Here is a 17,853-nt window from a genome sequence, read left to right on the forward strand (position 1 = left end):
GTTCTCACGATAATGCCTCAGAGCAGTGACGTGCCGCCTCCGTGTGCTTTAGGGTGGGCAATGTCTTAACTGCACGCTTCATGAACGGAGGAGGCAAAATTCGCTTACGTGCAGCTATTTGGAACAAAATAAGGCCGCTCTTGGACCACTGCTTTAAACGCACGGCAGGAAATGATGCTAAAGTTGGTTCCAATATTTTCAGATCAGTTCATATCTTAGATACACATACATAAATACTGCCATATCCTTTAGTGTTAAGGTGGCGGTGGCTGCCGTCTTGAGGCTCCCTCCATTCCCCCTAACCCTCCTGTTTTATTTGAGTATTACTGTGCTTTTTCTCCGCACTCAATGCTATATTTCATGGTTTAAACTATATTTTATTTCTGTGATATATCGTGCCGTCTATCCTTCCTGATTTTCAGCCTCTAATACCACCGTCTTCTCTTGCTCGACTCTACAACAGTAGTATTAATTTTTCCTTTCACTATCTCTAAAACGCAAAATTACTGTAAGACTCGCAATGCCTTCTCTCATATCTGGTGTTGTGGTTTTAGAGTCTACCTGGACATGGTTTTCATGTTTCCTCGTTTAGAAGGGTCTTATCTCTTGAATTCACATACTTTTATTTCCTTCTAATAAACTCTGGCGTGGGCATTACAAAAAAGGTGGAGTTTTATTTAGACAAACAAAGAGCGACTTTTATGCACCATTGAAGGTGGCCAGTACCATGTCCTTGAAAAGCAGATGGCGAGGCGATCATGACGGTGGCACGCCTTAGGCAATTCAAGTGCGAAGCCACCCTTAGCGAAAATAGGCTGCGCTAAAAATGCATTTTAACGCATTTGATTTTTTAATTATTTCGTAATAATTTCGCATTTGTCTCCTATATAAATAGCAAAACGAATGCTGTCTGAACATACTCGGAGTAGCATTTGTACATTTTTTCAATTATGTCGAAAATACAACTTTTGCCGCTGAGTATATTCCACATTAAAAATACACTAAAAGCATGCATTTATACACTACATAAAATTAAATATACACTGAAGGTATACATTGAATACGTTACATTAAGAAAATATTCAGTTGGGCATAAAACGGACTATAGTAGTCCCATTCGCTGAAGGAGACTGATTAAAATCGTCACTCGTAGAACTAATCACGGACCAGCTGACACCATGGTTTCGTCAATAACATCTTCAATGCGACAAGCATAAGGAGCCCCATCCCAATTAAAAAGCGCCGTTTTCATCAATCTGGTGTTTGATGACGTTGCAAGGTCACGTGATGCAGGTCACGCAACAAATGCCGACAGAAAATGATTCCAGCAAACTGGAAATGTTCCGAGACAGGCGTAATACTTCGCTTCCTTTGTGTGTCTGTGTGTGTGCGCGTGTTCGCGTGTGCGTATGTCTGTGTGTGAGTGCGTGTGTGAGTGCGTGTGTACGTGTGCATGTGTGCATGAGTGCATGTGTGCATGAGTGCGTGTGCGCGCGCGAGCGTGTGTCCATATGCGCATGTGTGCGTGCGTGCGAGTGAGTGTGCGCGTGCGAGTTTGCGCGTGTGACTGCGTATGTTCGTGTGTGTGTGCGCGCGCGTGCGTGTGTGTGTGCGCGCGTGCGTGCGTGCATGCGTGCATGTGTGTGCGTGCATATATGTATATTATTATATATTCTGTATTTATTAATAGATATTTATTAGGCATCCTCGACCTTTAGCTTGGCATAGCTAATAAAGTCATTCATTTGAATATTTAGAACATTTTCTGCCCTTTTTTGTATCGATAAAAATTTGCACCAGGAAGGATCGGCCTCTTATGAGGCAAAAAGAGAATACAACAGCGGCAAAAGACGTAGAAACATCTTTCTGCTAGGATTACATGTACTACCAGCTAAAGCACTAGCTAATATCGAAATTGCCCACTAGAGGACGGCTCGTGAGCGGAATGAAGTCGGTATTGCTGTGCTTGTGCATTGCTGCTGCTGTAATTATGGCCTCAGGGTAAGCATATTGTTTGTAGTTTTTAGAGTAAAACACACATCTATAAGAGCAACAGATAGTGATAGCATAGAGTTAGAGCAAGCCTCATAAATGAATATCTGCAGCTTTTTTTATTCTTTTTTGAATTCTACATCCCTTTTTTTGGCTGGAGTCGGTGTAAACAACAAATGTCATGCGTCAGAGAAAGACTAGTAACACTGAGTTATAGAATGAGAAAAGGTAGCAAAAGGTGGATATTAATATTTATCTCCACTGCACAGCATAATTTTTTCTTAGCGCAGTATTTGATTGCCGTAAAAAACTGGTCTTGTTGCGTGGTTCAGGAACACGTTATGTGATCGGAGGAGGTAAGAAACTGACACGTGGCGTGAAATGGCTGTTCTTCCCGCGGCCTTTCTTTTCGTACAACACAAATCCACAATCTTGCGAACAGCCGCCGAACAGCCTGTTTTCTCAAATTCGGTGACCGCCGCGCAATAGCAGGAAATCGTGGTTCCAGATGGGAAATAACACCTGCTTTTCAATTCAAGTGACACTTTCAAATTCCGCACGGTAAGAGTTCATATGAAGTTTATCACTTCCGTGCTGCCCGAGCAATGGCGATAATTTCTCCTTTAACCTAGCGGTCTAGCACAGCAAAGGGCAGCGCATCGGGAACACTGTTTCGGCCAGAAAACTACGCTCTCACAAATGCTATACCTCGCAACAGCCATGGCTAAAATTTTCGCTAGTCATAACCATAATGTGAGCCCTTCCACTGCTACGTTTAGAGTAACAATAATTAATATTTGGTTTTTGGGGAAAGGAAATGGCGCAGTATCTGTCTCATATATCGTTGGACACCTGAACCTCACTGTAAGGGGAGGGATAAAGGAGGGAGTGAGAGAAGAAAGGGAGAAAGAGGTGCCGTAGTGGAGGGCACCGGAATAATTTCGACAACCTGGGGATCTGTAACGTGCCCTGACATCGCACAGCATACGGGCGCCTTAGCGTTTTTCCTCCATAAAAACGAAGCCGCTGGGGTCGGGTTCGAACCCGGAACTCCGGATCAGTAGCCGAGCGTCCTAACCACTGAGCCACCGCGGCGGGTTAGTTTTCAAGTGCAGTTTTAAAAAATTGGCAGTCGCTTAAACTGGCTAACCATGGAATTCAGCGAAAAGCAAGGACGCCTGCTAAGCGCCTGAGGCTCGTCCATGCCAGCTCTGCTACACGCTCGCGACAGCCGTTCTATATATACCCTCACGCCACGTGGCTATGACGTGGTATCACACGGTCTTACGACACCCCCATCGGATGTCATCACGTGGCTTCACATCACCCCATCGGATGTCCTTTAGGTCATAGGTCGACCGGAAGGTCGCCCAATGCCAAAGGTTAACTAGAAGTCATGGGTAAAGGTCAGGAGTCAAGGCTTCGACACCATAACCGCACCACATATGGTCATACACAGCTAACGTGGTTGGGCTGAAGGTCGCTCAAGGTCATTCTCCAGCCTACGCGACGACTGCTTTAACTAGCGTAGTGAAGCTTTTCGCTTCAAAAAGAAGGCGCAGTAGACTAATCAAGCCTTACGAGTGGTGGTGTAGAGAAAAAACCCCAAGACATTTGTGCGCTCAGCTTAATGGCTATGCTTATTGGTGGCGCCCACACAGGTGCTGCACGAAAGGTCAGTCATCCCAGCGACAGAGCAATGGCGAAATACCCCGTGCTCGCACACGCTGCCATTCAGCACCCCCTACTTGGTAACTCGCTCCTGCTACCTCTCTCCACCGACCACCTTCTCTCCCGTTCATATCTCGGCGCTCGACGAATGCGTTCCATGCTGTGACACCCTAAACAGCGCACCAAGATCTCTCGCTGTAAAACTGGCCTGGCATTTCGCCCACATCAGAAAAACCATCAAATATTAAGCGGTTCGTTTCCCTTGGTTAAGTCATGCCCTTCCAGCCAGCTGCAAAAGCTGACTGGGGTTGGTGTTAGGAAATAAGTTGGCAAATAAAAGCATGATACAGAAATTTCACCAGTAATCTCAGTTACTCTTCTTTAGTGGCCGATGTGACCTTTAAACGACTGCTGCTGAGTCAAAACGTAGCGCTCGTTTCAACCGTACGTATCGTAAATTTTGAAATACGTGGTTTAAATCTCTGAGCCATCGGTTTTTTGGTAGTATCATGGAATTTTTCTGTCTGCTTATTTAGCTTCTTTACGACCAAACTTGCAGACCGATCAGCTTACAGTCCGCTTCCTACCAGGTTGCCATTAAGGTAATCGCTAATAGGATGAGAAGAAGCTTAGGCTTCGATCAACTAAATGACCAGGCTGCCTTTCGCAAAATATGTTCATGGAAAAATGCGCTGAACAAACCCACATCCAACATATAGCCGCCACACCTTAAGAGAAAGAATTTCAATAAGTGATAATCTCAACAGTTAAACACGCATTAAGGAAACAGGGTGTAGAAGAACCTTAAGCCAAATGCGGAAAACGTATACAGCAGCTTCACATCAACCACCGATGTTCAAAAAGTGAAAAATATATTTCGAATAAGGAACGGCGTCAGGCAGGGCGACATAATCTCACCAATGCTATTCACTACCTATGAAGAACACGTATCCAGAGACCTGCACTGAATACAGTTGGGGCTTAGAGTAAATGAAGAATACCTTAGTAATCTGCGATGCTGATGGCATCGCTTTTCTGAGTCAGTATGGAGGTGAATTGCAAAGCATGATCAATGACCTATACAGGCAGAACAGAACGGTAGACCGAAAAATCATTATGCAGAAAACAAAATTAATATTCAACAGTCTCGGAAGAGAACAACAGTTTTCAGTCGGTAGCGAGGTGCTGAGAGTGGTAAGGTACATCTATTTAAGACAAGTAGCAACCACAGATATGGATCGCCAAGGTGAAATAAATAGAAAAATAGGAATGAGGCACAGCACTTTTTCAAAGTGCTCTCGGATCAATAATGGCAGTTTACGAATACCCCGCCAGAGAAACAATTATAACACGCGACCATCCGTTACTACGACCTATACTGGCGTATATGGGAGAACCTCAGAGGCTATCCAAAAGGGTTCAACGTAAATTGAGAAACATGAAGAGAGAAGAGTGGGTCGGGACACAATTTTAAAATAATTTTAAATTTAGAAATAATTTTTAAAGATTGCTGCTCGCAGTACCTCGCAACCGATTAGGGCGACAGACAGAGGACGTCAGTGAGCCCACTGACGTCATCAGGATAGGGCACGCGCGGTAAGGTATGTCACCTAATCGGTTGCGAGCTATTATGAGCAGTGATTTCTAAAAATTCTAAATTATAGGGTCTACGCAGAGTTTTCAAATATGACCCGAATGACCACAAAGGACACCTCTACTGATGGGTTGCACTAGAATATGCCCATTGAAAGCATTTGAGGGTTCCTTTAATGATGCCCTAGACAAAATAAAGGAGAAGCCAGCGGCATTGGCAGCACATGTAACATGTAGGCAAGACAACCGAAGTTCGTTAAGGGCAACAGACTAGATACCAAGAGATGGGAAACCAGCAGAGAACGGCAGAAACATAGGTTGGTGAATGACAACAGAAAGCAAGTCGGGATAAGGTGGCCGCCGCTGAAACAGGACCGAGTGAATCTGTGAGATGCGGGAGATACTCAAAACTGGTTTTTGGGGAACGAAAATGGCGCAGTGTCTGTCTCACATATCGGCGGACATTTGAACCGCGCTGTGAGGGAAGGGATAAAGGAGGAAGTGAGAGAATAAATGAAGAGAGCTGCCGTAGTGGAGGGCTCCGGAATAATTTCGACCCCCTGGGGTTCTTTAACGTGCACTGACATCGCACAGCACACAGGCGCCTTTTGCGTTTCGCCTCCATCGAAACACGGCCGCCGCGGTCGGGAGAGGCTTTTTATCCTGAAATGGGCGTAGTCAGGCAAATGGCGACGATTACCACTCATGTAGCAGAAAACACAGATGTCACGCGCATGCGCTGGTGCTGATAAATTGGGTCGTGCACTCAAGCGAGGGTGCCACAGCACGCCATATGAACGTTTATGGATGTCTTCGTTTGAACGTCGTAGTGAACGGCTCCGGAAATTTCCGCCGCCTGGTGTTTTTTAACGTGCACTGAAATATCGCAAAGCACACGGCCCTCAAGAATTTCGCCTACATCAAAATTCGACCACTATTGTCAGGATCGAACCCGCGTCTTTCGGGTCAACAGCCGAGCGCCAAAACCACTGAGCCTCCGCGGCGGCCTTTATGGATGTCTCTCAATGCAGAAATACTTTCATGTAATAAAAACGACGTCTCGATTAACCGGAACAAAAAAGAAGCCTAGCGAATCAGTGAGCGCGCATGAAAAAATTCGACGTAGTCATCTTTATTTTTTTAGTTGCTGGAGCGCCTGAATATATTTTTTTTCATGTTCATCCTGAATGTTTTGTAGAAACCTGTAGCTTGTAATGTTTCCGCTTCGTTACTACTAATATCAAGTAGCCCATTTGATCGTACCTAACATCTTCCACTGTTGACAGCTCAGAAAACCTTGCCATTTCTGTGGGCTATGGATGCACTTAGGAACATGGTCGCTTTCTGATCAACCTTAGACCACAGCTACAGCTAGGCGCTTGCACTGCCTCCTTTACACTCGCGCTAAATGGCAAAAAAAATGTAAATTTCTATATTTCCTTTATTTTCAAAGCGGCTTGTAATATACGGCCTTTCAACATTTTTACGAGCACAGTTTATTCAATATTGGTCAAATGTGCAGGGGAAATCTCCGAGCTGATGCAGATTTGTAAAAAGGAAGCAATTACTCATTGCCTACCACCCAAGCGCAAGCCATACACCTACCAATGAAAGCGATGCAGTTTACACAGAAACTTAGCAAGCAAAGAAAAATTCGATTTGGTCTGGTGTTCGAACCCGAGACCACCGCATCACCAGAGCAGTCGCTCAACTATCAGCTTACCGGGACATATTGCATATCGTAGAGCAAAAGCGAATTGATCTATACCTCGAAGTGGAAACAGTGTCGGTCATATGTTTACGGGAAACCCCAAGGTACAATTAGGTAATAAAAAGTAATTACTCATTGACATCCACCCGAGCTGATGATGATTATGGATTTTTATGGCGCAAAGGCGTCTATGGCCAAAGAACGCCATGGCACAAGGTATTTTTGTAGTACTCAAGGTGGGGTCAAAGACTCATTTCCCAAGCATTTCACCCTAAATATGGTGAGCACGAGACCAGGGGAAAGCTTGCACCCTAGGTATCAACGGTGGGTGCCCGGCGCCACTGGGGATCGAACCCCGCACCTCCTGCATGCGAGGCGGATGTTCAGCCACTCGGCCACAGCTGCGGTCGCATCCACCCAAGCGCTGCCATACGGTTACAAAAGAAAGCTTACAGCTTCCACAGAAATTTCCTAGTCAAAGAAAAATTACTTATCCGGATTAAACCGGTGTATTTTATGCTGACTTTTGGTGCGTCCCTCGTCGGCGACACCATGGATGGTGGACCCCATTCTCTGGAAGGCGAGGTCTTCAGTTTGAAATCAAAAACTGCCGCCAAACACAGAAACGTTTCTTTGTACGAGTACAGGGGCATCATTCTGCTGGTCGGGGAACTTTCAGCGCTTTATTTTTTTCTCAAAGGGAGAAAAATTATTAGTGAATTGACGACTCCCCTTACTCCCCAAGAAGCTCAGGTAATCGGTGCAAAAATGGAAATGTATTGGCAGATGCCGCTCCTGCAAAGTGCCAGAGTAAAATCATTCATTTCCACTACCGGTTACCTGTGCTGCTCGGGTCCTGCTTTTTTTCTCCATGTACTCGTACATCTAGTGCTAATTCTGCTCCTTCTGGAATTCTACTTCGGTAAAACTACACCAAGACAATCTCACACATAAAATGATAGGGAGTGCAGCCTTCATGTTTTAAATAAGATAAACAGCATAAGGAGAGGACTTTTCCTAGCTTCACTTGTTCTGAGAGGCTAGCCAAAAAGCTTCGATGTGCTAATATGCGGACATATAGGGAATCGTGATTATTGTTATCAGAGAAAAATATTTCAGTTTACAGCCTCCAATAAAGCATATTCAATGTTGCGCAACACAAGACTGCTGACCATGGACTTCTAGCTGAAACAAATCGAGGACTCGTTTTTTGTCTGATTCTTACAGGATACGTTTCTCATTATATCTACACACTTAGCGCCTGTCCTGTACCCCTCGCAGTTTTTTTTTTTTATAGAAAAGTCGGCCATCTTGTCTTTGGGAACATAGTTATGTGGGAAAGCGCACTTGTGGAATTTTGAATATCCCATATTAACTCGAAAAATGCTACAAAATAATGGTTACATCTAAAAAAAGAGCTAAGAAATTAAAAAAAGACATGACAACTTCTATGTCCTGTGCTGCCCTCGATAAATGGCTTGAGTCACCTTCGTCCTCGTTATCAGCGAGAAAGAAGGCTCAAATAAGTGAAAAAATTAGCATGTATAAAAAAAGCCTTTTTGTACCAATTTCATTCTCGGCCTTTGTGACTTTCAATATTATAAACTGAAACTGAAAACTTGGACGATTCTTAACTTACCCTGAAGAGTACCATGCGACTGATGACACGACACATATGTGGCTTCCTATGCGTACAGGCTGTGCTTAATTCCAATTAGCTAAGTATTTGCTGTCTACTCTGCGGCATGAACTGATCTCACAAGATGTCGAAGCCATCGCAATAAACGAATGCTGTCGCAGTTCTTTTCCAAATTACACTGAAACCACCCCGTCCGGCATTACGTTTTCCCCTGCTGTAATAAAACTGCGTTCCGCCTTGGGATTTAGTTGTGTTTATTTGACTACTCAGTCTTTGTAAGAGCCAGATGAGGGACGGGTATGCGAGATCACCTCGATCATTGAAGTCTCTGCATTGAGAGAAGTGAGCTTTACTGCGGGCAGCGTATGCTGCTCTGCAAGATCCTCCTAACTGGCCTCCCTATCCAGATGCATGTTCGCGCATTACAGAATATTCTGCCATGATTTTGTAGCGATAGCTACATTACGGTAGCATTTCGAGCCTTCATCGTGGCGGCGGCACGTGAAAGGTGCGGAGCCGCCACCCGCACGTGGTCACGTGGTTGGTCACGGGACCAGCCACGTGATGCGGTGCAGCTGCTGCTGCCGGCGGCGCAGCGCGCCAGCGAATCCGAGCTGCCACAGCTGTGCGCATGCGCCGTGTCAAGTGGGACGAAGATGAAGGAGGAATGCCCTGCGAAACGGAGCGGCGATAAACTTTGAAATTCAACTGAGCAAGTTCTACTCGGCCGTCTGTAGTTACAGTGTCACTCTAGGTTTAACCAGAGATAAACTACAGCCATTTTTTTAAGTATGTGTGTGTGAGGGGGGGGGGGGGGGGGGGCTTCATTTTTTTTCTGCCCATTATTAAGGGCAAGAGTACGTTCGGGTTTCAACCCCTTTCGGCACTCTTCTCATGCATTTAATAAATGTCCTCAAAAGTTTAGTTCCAGAGCGCCCAGCTCGCGACCAAAATGGTGTGGTTCCAGTGCCCCTCGACCACTTTTTCTTCTCGCCGAAAGTGTTTCTTTTTTTGGTGAATAGATAACGTCAACAGCCTCTCGGCCTATGGACCTTTTTCGTGATACGAACAACACAGACGCGGGCTTTGTTCGAGAACGGGACCTATAATTCTATATCGCAATAAAGTATTGCTTGCTTGTCCTGCAATGACAGCTCCAGTGCTGATAGTTTGGTTCATGGTTTATGGGGGTTTAACCTCCCAAAGCGGCTCAGGCTGTGACAGACGCCGTAGTTAAGGGCTCGGGAAATTTCGACCACTTGGGGTTCTTAACGTGCACTGACATCGCACAGCACACGGGCATAAAAAATTTTGCCTGCATCGAAATTCGACCACTGCGGCCGTGATCGAACCCGCGACTTTTCTGTCAGCAGCCAAGCGTCATAACCACTGAGCCACCGCCGCGTCTCCAGGACTGAAAGTGTGTATCTCCCAAAGCATCAGGTCAGCTATCAGGAGAGCCGTTGTGGGGGTTACGGATTAATTTACCCCACGTGTGACGTTGAAATTGCAGCAAGGCTTTAGAATGCAGGCCAGAATAGCTCGGCACGCTATGTATTTTGCATATTCTTAATTTTTTTAGTCTCTGGTTTTACATTTTTTCATCGGCACCTTCAATTTTTGTATTGCGCTCATGTACTGCAATGCACGTATATCGACTTCTAAGTCTTGTCTAGTGTCTATCCGAGTTATCTTCTGGCATGCCGCAAGAGGCGGTCCTTTTTCAAGTATGATTTCAACAATGCAGGTTTATTTCGATGGGACCGACGAATAAGCAATCCTGTAGCACCAACTGAACTTTTTAAACTGTAAGATCCCCTACATCCAAGAAAATATCGGCTTTGTAAAAGTAATAAGGTACAAATAGTTATTACTTTCGTTCAGCAACCGTTCATAAAAGCGTAATTTTTCTGAAACCAAAAATGACCAAATCACCTGCCGCATCCTGACGGCCTAATTATCAGCATTCTTATCTTAATTTTGTGAATTTTTCAGATTACCAGGAAGACCAAGGCGGTAAGAGTCTTTGCAGTCAATATAGACGCGCCTAATTGGGAGTGAGAGGGTGTAACATGCTGCGCTGGTCACTAGGAAATGCGTTCTCAATGTGCCATTATTTTCCTCGCCGTCAACGATAAAGTTCTACACCCTTTCGAGCCATCTCGCTGTCAGCGGTCTTACTGCAGCTTTCTATTTTCAGAATACGCCTTCCTTCCACGATACCACGCAAGCCTTATTGTCCTAAATGGGTAAACACATTTCAGCCCCACCATTTTTTGTTACATGCTATGTAAACAAAGGTAAACATACATTGTAAGCTAGTTGCCTTGAACAAGCAATCTACCCTACGATTGCAATTGCGTCTTGAAACGTAATTTCCTCGACATAGTTCCCGCTTTGCTGATTCTAAAAAAAAAGGGGGGGGGGGGGGAGGGGTGAGCTTAGCACTGTTTCTTTCTGAGGAAGAAATCGGCGCTTACTGCCTAGGGTAGCAGCGCAAAAATGTGTTTTCTTTTCTAAACATCACCCCACAAACTATAGTATGACTCCAAGTCTCGATGAGGGCCGCAATGGAAATACACGTCTTTAGAGCGAAAGGGTCCATTTAGTCGAAAAATAGATGCTTAGCCCATTTATGTAAAAATCGTGCCATTTTTTTCCCGCGAGGTAATCACGGCAATAATCTCGTGGATGTATGTGCAATGGTTGTAACAAGGCCAGTTTAACACCCTGCCACGTTATATCAAGCAGTATGCTTGAAAGCCTTATTAAGGTTGCAACAAAAGTACAAAACACAGCCTAGATGAGGAATTCACCAGCAGCGCTTTTAAGCTGGGCAAGCGTGTTGGCTGTAAAGCCATAGCAGAAATGCTGCGAGGAAGAAGAAAGAAATAAATATTTAAGAAAATAAGAATGCTTAAAAAAAGAATAAAAACTGAAGGCAGCACGAAACCCTCCATAGTTTGGCAAAAAGAGTGGACATTCCTAACGCGTGTTGATTTCAGCACGGAGAAAGAAACCTTATAGAACAAAAAATGTCACCGAAAACTGGTTTTTCCAATAATAAGGATTCAGTTATTGGCATATTGTCACGTAGTGGTCAGGGAAGTCAGAGAGTGGGGAAGACAGCGATAAGAGCTTCGAGAAGAAACTTTTTTGGGCTGCCAAGTGGCCATAAAAAATTGAATGCCTGAAGAGTTCCTAACGATTTGAAGCAACCAGTATGCTCGGCGGTAGTCAAACAGCATCCCCGCCGCACTCGGCTGCGCTCAGTGTAACGACAACGCAACAAATAAAGCGACAACAATCTGTAACCAAGCTGAAGCAGTAGCGCTGTGGCCGCAATCAATCGAGATATAAGTGTGGTCGCGTCTTGCGTCACAACGAAAGTCATAAAAGCCGCGTTCATGCGGCTTTCAGACCGAACAGAGAAAGAGTACAATGTTTCACTGCATTACTCCTGTCTTAGAAAGGCATCGACACGATGTTTCACCGCAAGAAAGGTGGGCGGAAAAAAAATTATATCGTACAGTACAAAATTAACACTCACAGTGCCAAACACAGTATCCTATAACGCACATAAACGACATGGACAACTTATCGCGCGCGTTGTCGCCGGGATCCAGTCATTCCATCAGGGACGACTTCCTTAGTCTAGTTCATCTAGTCGACGAAGAACCTTGCACGGAGCGAAATAAGGACGCAAAAGTTTTCACTCAATTCCCGGCGCCGAATAAGCGTCCAAACTCACGCTCAGTCTCCTGGCTTGTATTCCGCGTTGCGTCTTCGTCGGTTGTAGCGTCTGGCGTCGGTCCGCTGATGGTCTTTGATCCGTAATCGGGAAAGTCGTCGGGCTTCTGCATCCTGACGGCAGGCGACAAGAACAAAGGATCTGTTCGACGCAAAATTGTGTGATTTCCGCCTCAGTATTACTCGGCTGTTGCTTCGGCGTAGCGGATCGAAGTAGGTCGCCACAATGATCCTCTTGTTGACCGATGCTGACGTTGCGAACAGCCAAAGAGATACGATTCCAAATTCCGAAAGGGCCTGTTCGATGGTATTACCGGTTTTGATTATCCAAAAGGTGTCTTCCGTTGTTGACACTCACAGCATGTTTTGACGAACAGTGAGACGTTTCCAGACAGTCGTGAAGAGTAGCATTTGTCTCGAATGCGGCGTAGGGTGTGGGTAAACCCGAGGTACCGAGCTTTTGGCTTGTCATTCCAAGCCTTCTGAAATTGCTCTCGCAGGCTGTTCGAAACGACGAGCATGTACGCGTTCTTGTTGGGAGCGACGTTCTTCACGAGGATGCCATTTTGCGGACAGACAGAGGACAAGCCACGCGTGAATGGTGCTACTGCTAAAGACACCTTGCCTTCCAGATATTGAACGATTCACTGTAGGCCGGCGTTCTAGCATTGGTGTTTCGCGCAGTCACAGGTGCTTATCGGTCCTAAACGGGCGTCCTCGTTCCTTTCGCCTGGCTTAACCTGGGCTCGAGACAAGCAGTCCTGAACGCAGGCTTCGCCTAGCGAGGCAGCCGGAGGGGTCCTTCAAGTTGGCAAGCCAGCACAGTGCGTGGTAATCACTGACCACCTTGTATGGACGTCCGTACAGGTAGGGGCGCAATTTCGATGTAGCGCGTACGATAGCGAACCACTCCTTTCGGTCGTTGAATAGTTAGCCTCGGCCTTCGACAGGTAATGGCTATCGTGCGCGATTTCTTTAGTCCGTCGCTTTTCTGAACGACGAAGGCGCCCAGGTCAACGCTGTTTGCGTCGGTATGAACTTCATTCTCAGATTTTCAATAACAGTGCCCGAGGATTGGAGAGGGCACGCTTCCTATTTAAATTAAGCGTGTACATCACTCATTTGGGTCGGAGGTTCGGCAGTGCGCAAAAAAGTCTTGAAAAAGCGTCGCTAATATGCGCAAAGTCAGAGGAATGTGTCACAAATTTCTTGTCTGTGGGCGGCAGAAACAGTGCAATAGTAGCGGTTTTGTTCGAGTCTGGGCACACCCCATCATTGCTTACGAGGTGGCTTAGAAACAGAAGCTCCTCATAGACAAAGGGGGGCTATATTGCGCTCAGGTTAGCCCGGACGCCTTGATTGCTTCCAACACAGTTCGAAGACTCTTAGGTGGCTATCAAAGCTGCAGCCGAACACTCAGCCTCACTGATGGCGAGAATGTTGAGTACTCCTTCTGAGAATCCTTATTAGACTTTACCCTAATGTGTACCTTCGGTTATAGATGTGCGTTTATTGTATGCCCCGCAATAAAATCAGAATGAGCTGCTAAGCCTGTAGAATTTAAATTGTTCGATTGCCCCCTTCTATAAAGTACAAAACCTTAACATGATTCTATGATACACACACACTTAAGGTTGTAAGTCACTGCTTATTCAATTCGGTAATTTTACAGTTCTATACGGGCCTACCTCGCGTTCTCCTGTCTTCGTGCAATCGGAGGCGAAGGGGTGTGTATGCGTGCGACGCCGAGATCGGCCGTAAAATAAGAAATATGCCTCTGCGCAGCCAGAAAAGATCAGCAGGAAGATGAAATCCAGGCCAGTGCAGGAGAGCTCCTCAGCTCTCCCATCTGGCGAACGTGGACGCTGGAAGCTTTGGAGCAGTACAAGCAGGGTGCTGGTTCCCGCGTCAACGTGGTAAGAAGTCGATGTGGACCAGCCTCCTGATGATGATGAACTATATAGGCGCAAGGGTTGCTTTGACAAAATACTGTCATGGCACAACGTATTATTCTGTACACAAGGCGGGTCAATGACCTGGCCACGCGAAATCTTGTGTTCATTGTAAACCGTTACTAACGTTACAGTGTAAAACCCCACACCTCCCGCATATGAGGCTGATGCCCAAACAACTAGGCTACACCGTCGCAGAAGACCATTCTCCCCATTCGCAGCACTTAAGATATGCGCACCTATACTCTCTTAAGAGCATGGCGGGGGGGGGGGGGGGGGTATTTTTTTTGGGTCACTCAGGAGATGCCTTTAATCAGCCTTTTCCACAGCCGATTGTGCATGAGGGCCTCTTCTCCTCTAGCTCGAGTGGTTGCGAACTAAACAGCTAGTTCCTACTGCGCATGCGCAGTTCATGTTATTGACAGGCACGTGCGATAGATGGCGGCAGCTGTCAAGCTCATACCAGCCATTTCGCCGGTGCAGTTGGCTCCTCGTGGAACAGGATAGCGCCTACGTCTCCCACGTGCGTTTGTTTTCAACCAGTAGAAAAGTTTTCGCCACTCCCTAGATGGCGCCACATTTCGTGAAAAATGCGGATTTGCCGTGCAATGTAAGCCGGAACCCAATTGTCATCTCTCGGCAAAAAGGGATATTAGCTTGGAGCCTGCTTCAGAGAATTTAAGTTAGAAGGTTCATGGATAAACGTTTTTGCAGGAGCAAGGCGATATAATGCGTGTACTCTTAAAACAGAGGAACACAAGCAAAGCAGTAAACTTGAAGGCGGCCACAATATACAAAGAGAACTCCTATGATGGTGTCACGAGAGAGGAAAACAAAAGAAAAAATCGTACCCGTTTTCATGGCACCCCTGGCTTTCATCGTACTGCCATCTTTACGGCGGACTAATAGCAGACGCGATACAACGTTCATAGTTGAGAGTAACGTTTTGTAGCATTTCCAGCATTCTTTGACAATATTTGTTATAAAGCCAAACATTTTAGGTGCTGTTAAAGGAATATTGAAATCTACTATCCATTCCTCTAATGCATTGCAAAATCTTTCCTTTAAAATTTTTCCATCGCCCGCTTCGAGCCTTTAACGTTCTCAGAAATACAATGGGGAACGTTTTTGACGACCGCAGAAAAGTTAACTGTAAACAAAATGAAGCCTGCCGAAGGAACATCTGCGGGTATGATGATTTAGCAGTGAAATCATATATATATATATATATATATATATATATATATATATATATATATATATATATATATATATATATATATATATATATATATATATATATATATGAAAAATTTTCGTATTAAACTATTTCCCGTTCAAAACAAACGTTTTTGTCCGGAATTGCAGGGTATGATCTACACTTACAAAAATTAGACAAAAACTTTCACACTTAACTCCCTGCTCATCCTGTTCCTAGTTTCCAGCTCAAGCTCATAATTCCTATTTATTTCCAACATTTAGTGCCATCCTTTCGCAAGAGTTGGAATTCATTGCGCTCCTGACTGTTTGTGCGTACAGCCAGCCCCAGGAATGCCTCAAAGTCCGCTTCCTTGCATATGGTCCCCCGCAAGCGAACACAGCCGATACCAACCCGCAAAGCGACGATACCCGTAATAAGGAGGGAATAAAGTTGTGGTTTTGAAGAAAAATCGTTTTCTCGCGTCTACTTACGACACTCACAACAAACACCCATTTGTTAAGATGATGATGATGATGAATTTTTATGGCGCAAGGACTGCTTTGGCCAAAGAGCGCCTGGCACAAGGTAGGTTTCATTGAACAAAGTGGGGCCGGAGACCCATTTCCCAAGCACTTCACCCTAAAGAAGCCGAGCACCATTCTTGTACCCAGTGTATCACCGGTGGCACTGGGGATCCAACCCGGCACCTCCCGCATACGAGGAGGATGCTCAAACCACTAGGCCACCCCTGCGGTCCTAGTTGTTAAGAAAAGCACATGAAAAGTGTACAAACCTGTTCCTGCACAATGCGGTATCATCGTATTTGTTACACAGATATGAGGTACATTTGATTTCTAGTGTATGCAGCTCGCAGCGGATGATGGACAGTTTGTAGACTGATGGATAAAAGTAGACCTGTTCATTATCCAAGACCCCGCTTCGTGGCTTGCTTAAAACTCTGCCCATCCCCTCCTATCCCTGCTTTTCTTTTGATGCCACATAATACCAAGCAGTCGAGGTGGTTGCAAAGTGTTGATGCCAGCGTTTATCTCCGTGCACTAGGTACTTTGATGCCTACTGTAATGATCAGCTGTGCGTGCGGATAGCTATAAACATTGCCAGTCTGCAGTGGTCCAATCACGGGCGCTACGCCGCCACAGAATTTATCCCAGCTTTCAATACCAGGGAGGTTCCACCACACACAAAAAGAACACTCAGACGTTTTTGCCACACAGCTTCCTATATGTGTGCTTTCGAAGACAACTTGCGCCTAACAAACTGAAGGTCGTACGAAACAAATATGTTAAAATTTTTCTTGTTTCCTATAGGGAGTAACATAGATCAGCAAGGAGTGTAAAGGTACTTGCACATCAGCGGAAAAACGCACGGAACGTCGCTGGCGGCACTGCACGCGCCGCGAAAGGAACGGCCAAATTGGCGGCGAGTTCTACGCGAGAAAGCACCACCGCGCAAAGCTCTCTCCTACTAAACCGGTCGACTAACTGCGTCTGGAGAAGCTCTCGCCGCTTCCCCACCGCCGCTGGACTGTAACTTTGGTAAGGGCCAACAGGTGGCGGCACTGCCGCTTTCCACGTCACTATGTGAGGCGCCGTCATTGGTCTCCCTGCTCCGCGGCACGTGACAAGCCGCCTAAAATCATAGAGGAAGGAAAAATTAGTTTTTTCTTCATCCATGGCACGGCAGATAAACCTGCCGCCGTATTGCGGATAGTTTTCACGAAAACCGTCTTGGCGCCGCCGATTAATAACTGGACGCTCCACTCCAGTTGTAGCTAACACAGTGCTGTGCGCGTGTGTGATTTCATTCCTCTAAAATGAACTAATCACGCGCACAACCTGGACACATTTCTTTTTGTGAAATAGTTTGTACATATTACTTCTCCCCCCATCATCTCTTCCTGTCCCCTCACCTCTTTCATTTCTTTTCTCCATTCTGCCTGCTATCCTTTATTTCCGCTGCCCCAGCTCAGGTGCTTCAGTATCGATGAAAGATGCCGGGGCTAGCAAATATCTTTTCCTTCCTTTTTACTATTATTTTCTTAAACAACCACTACCACCACCACGGCCGGCGCGACGTTCATGGTTTCCCGCTGTCGTGCCGGTACAATAATCGATCAAACATCTCGAGAAAAGCGATTTTATATGTATTGTACTCAACGTGATTTTGTGATTCTGAACAGACACGTGGGCTTTGAAGGACGCAGGGGTGAAGGTCTCCGGAAATACTGGGACCGCCTGGTTATTTTAGCGTCGTCTGAAATGACACGGCACACGGCATATTTTGCATTTTTATTCCGTCAAGATTCGGCTGAGTTAGATACGGT

General features: G+C 45.7%; 1 long non-coding RNA gene across 2 annotated transcripts; it reads left to right on the forward strand.

Annotated features, from left to right (window-relative positions):
• The first annotated feature begins 1,783 nt into the window (after positions 1–1,783).
• Positions 1,784–15,983, forward strand: LOC144110599 (uncharacterized). 2 transcript variants are annotated; one of them, XR_013309881.1, is made up of 4 exons: positions 1,784–2,001; positions 10,602–10,622; positions 10,807–10,855; positions 15,791–15,983. It is a non-coding gene; the product is annotated as an uncharacterized LOC144110599 (long non-coding RNA). The 2 variants fall into 2 exon arrangements; XR_013309880.1 differs by lacking the exon at positions 10,807–10,855.
• Positions 15,984–17,853: the final 1,870 nt, after the last annotated feature.

This window comes from Amblyomma americanum, chromosome 11 (genome assembly GCF_052857255.1).
Source record: "Amblyomma americanum isolate KBUSLIRL-KWMA chromosome 11, ASM5285725v1, whole genome shotgun sequence".
Classification (NCBI taxonomy): domain Eukaryota; kingdom Metazoa; phylum Arthropoda; class Arachnida; order Ixodida; family Ixodidae; genus Amblyomma; species Amblyomma americanum.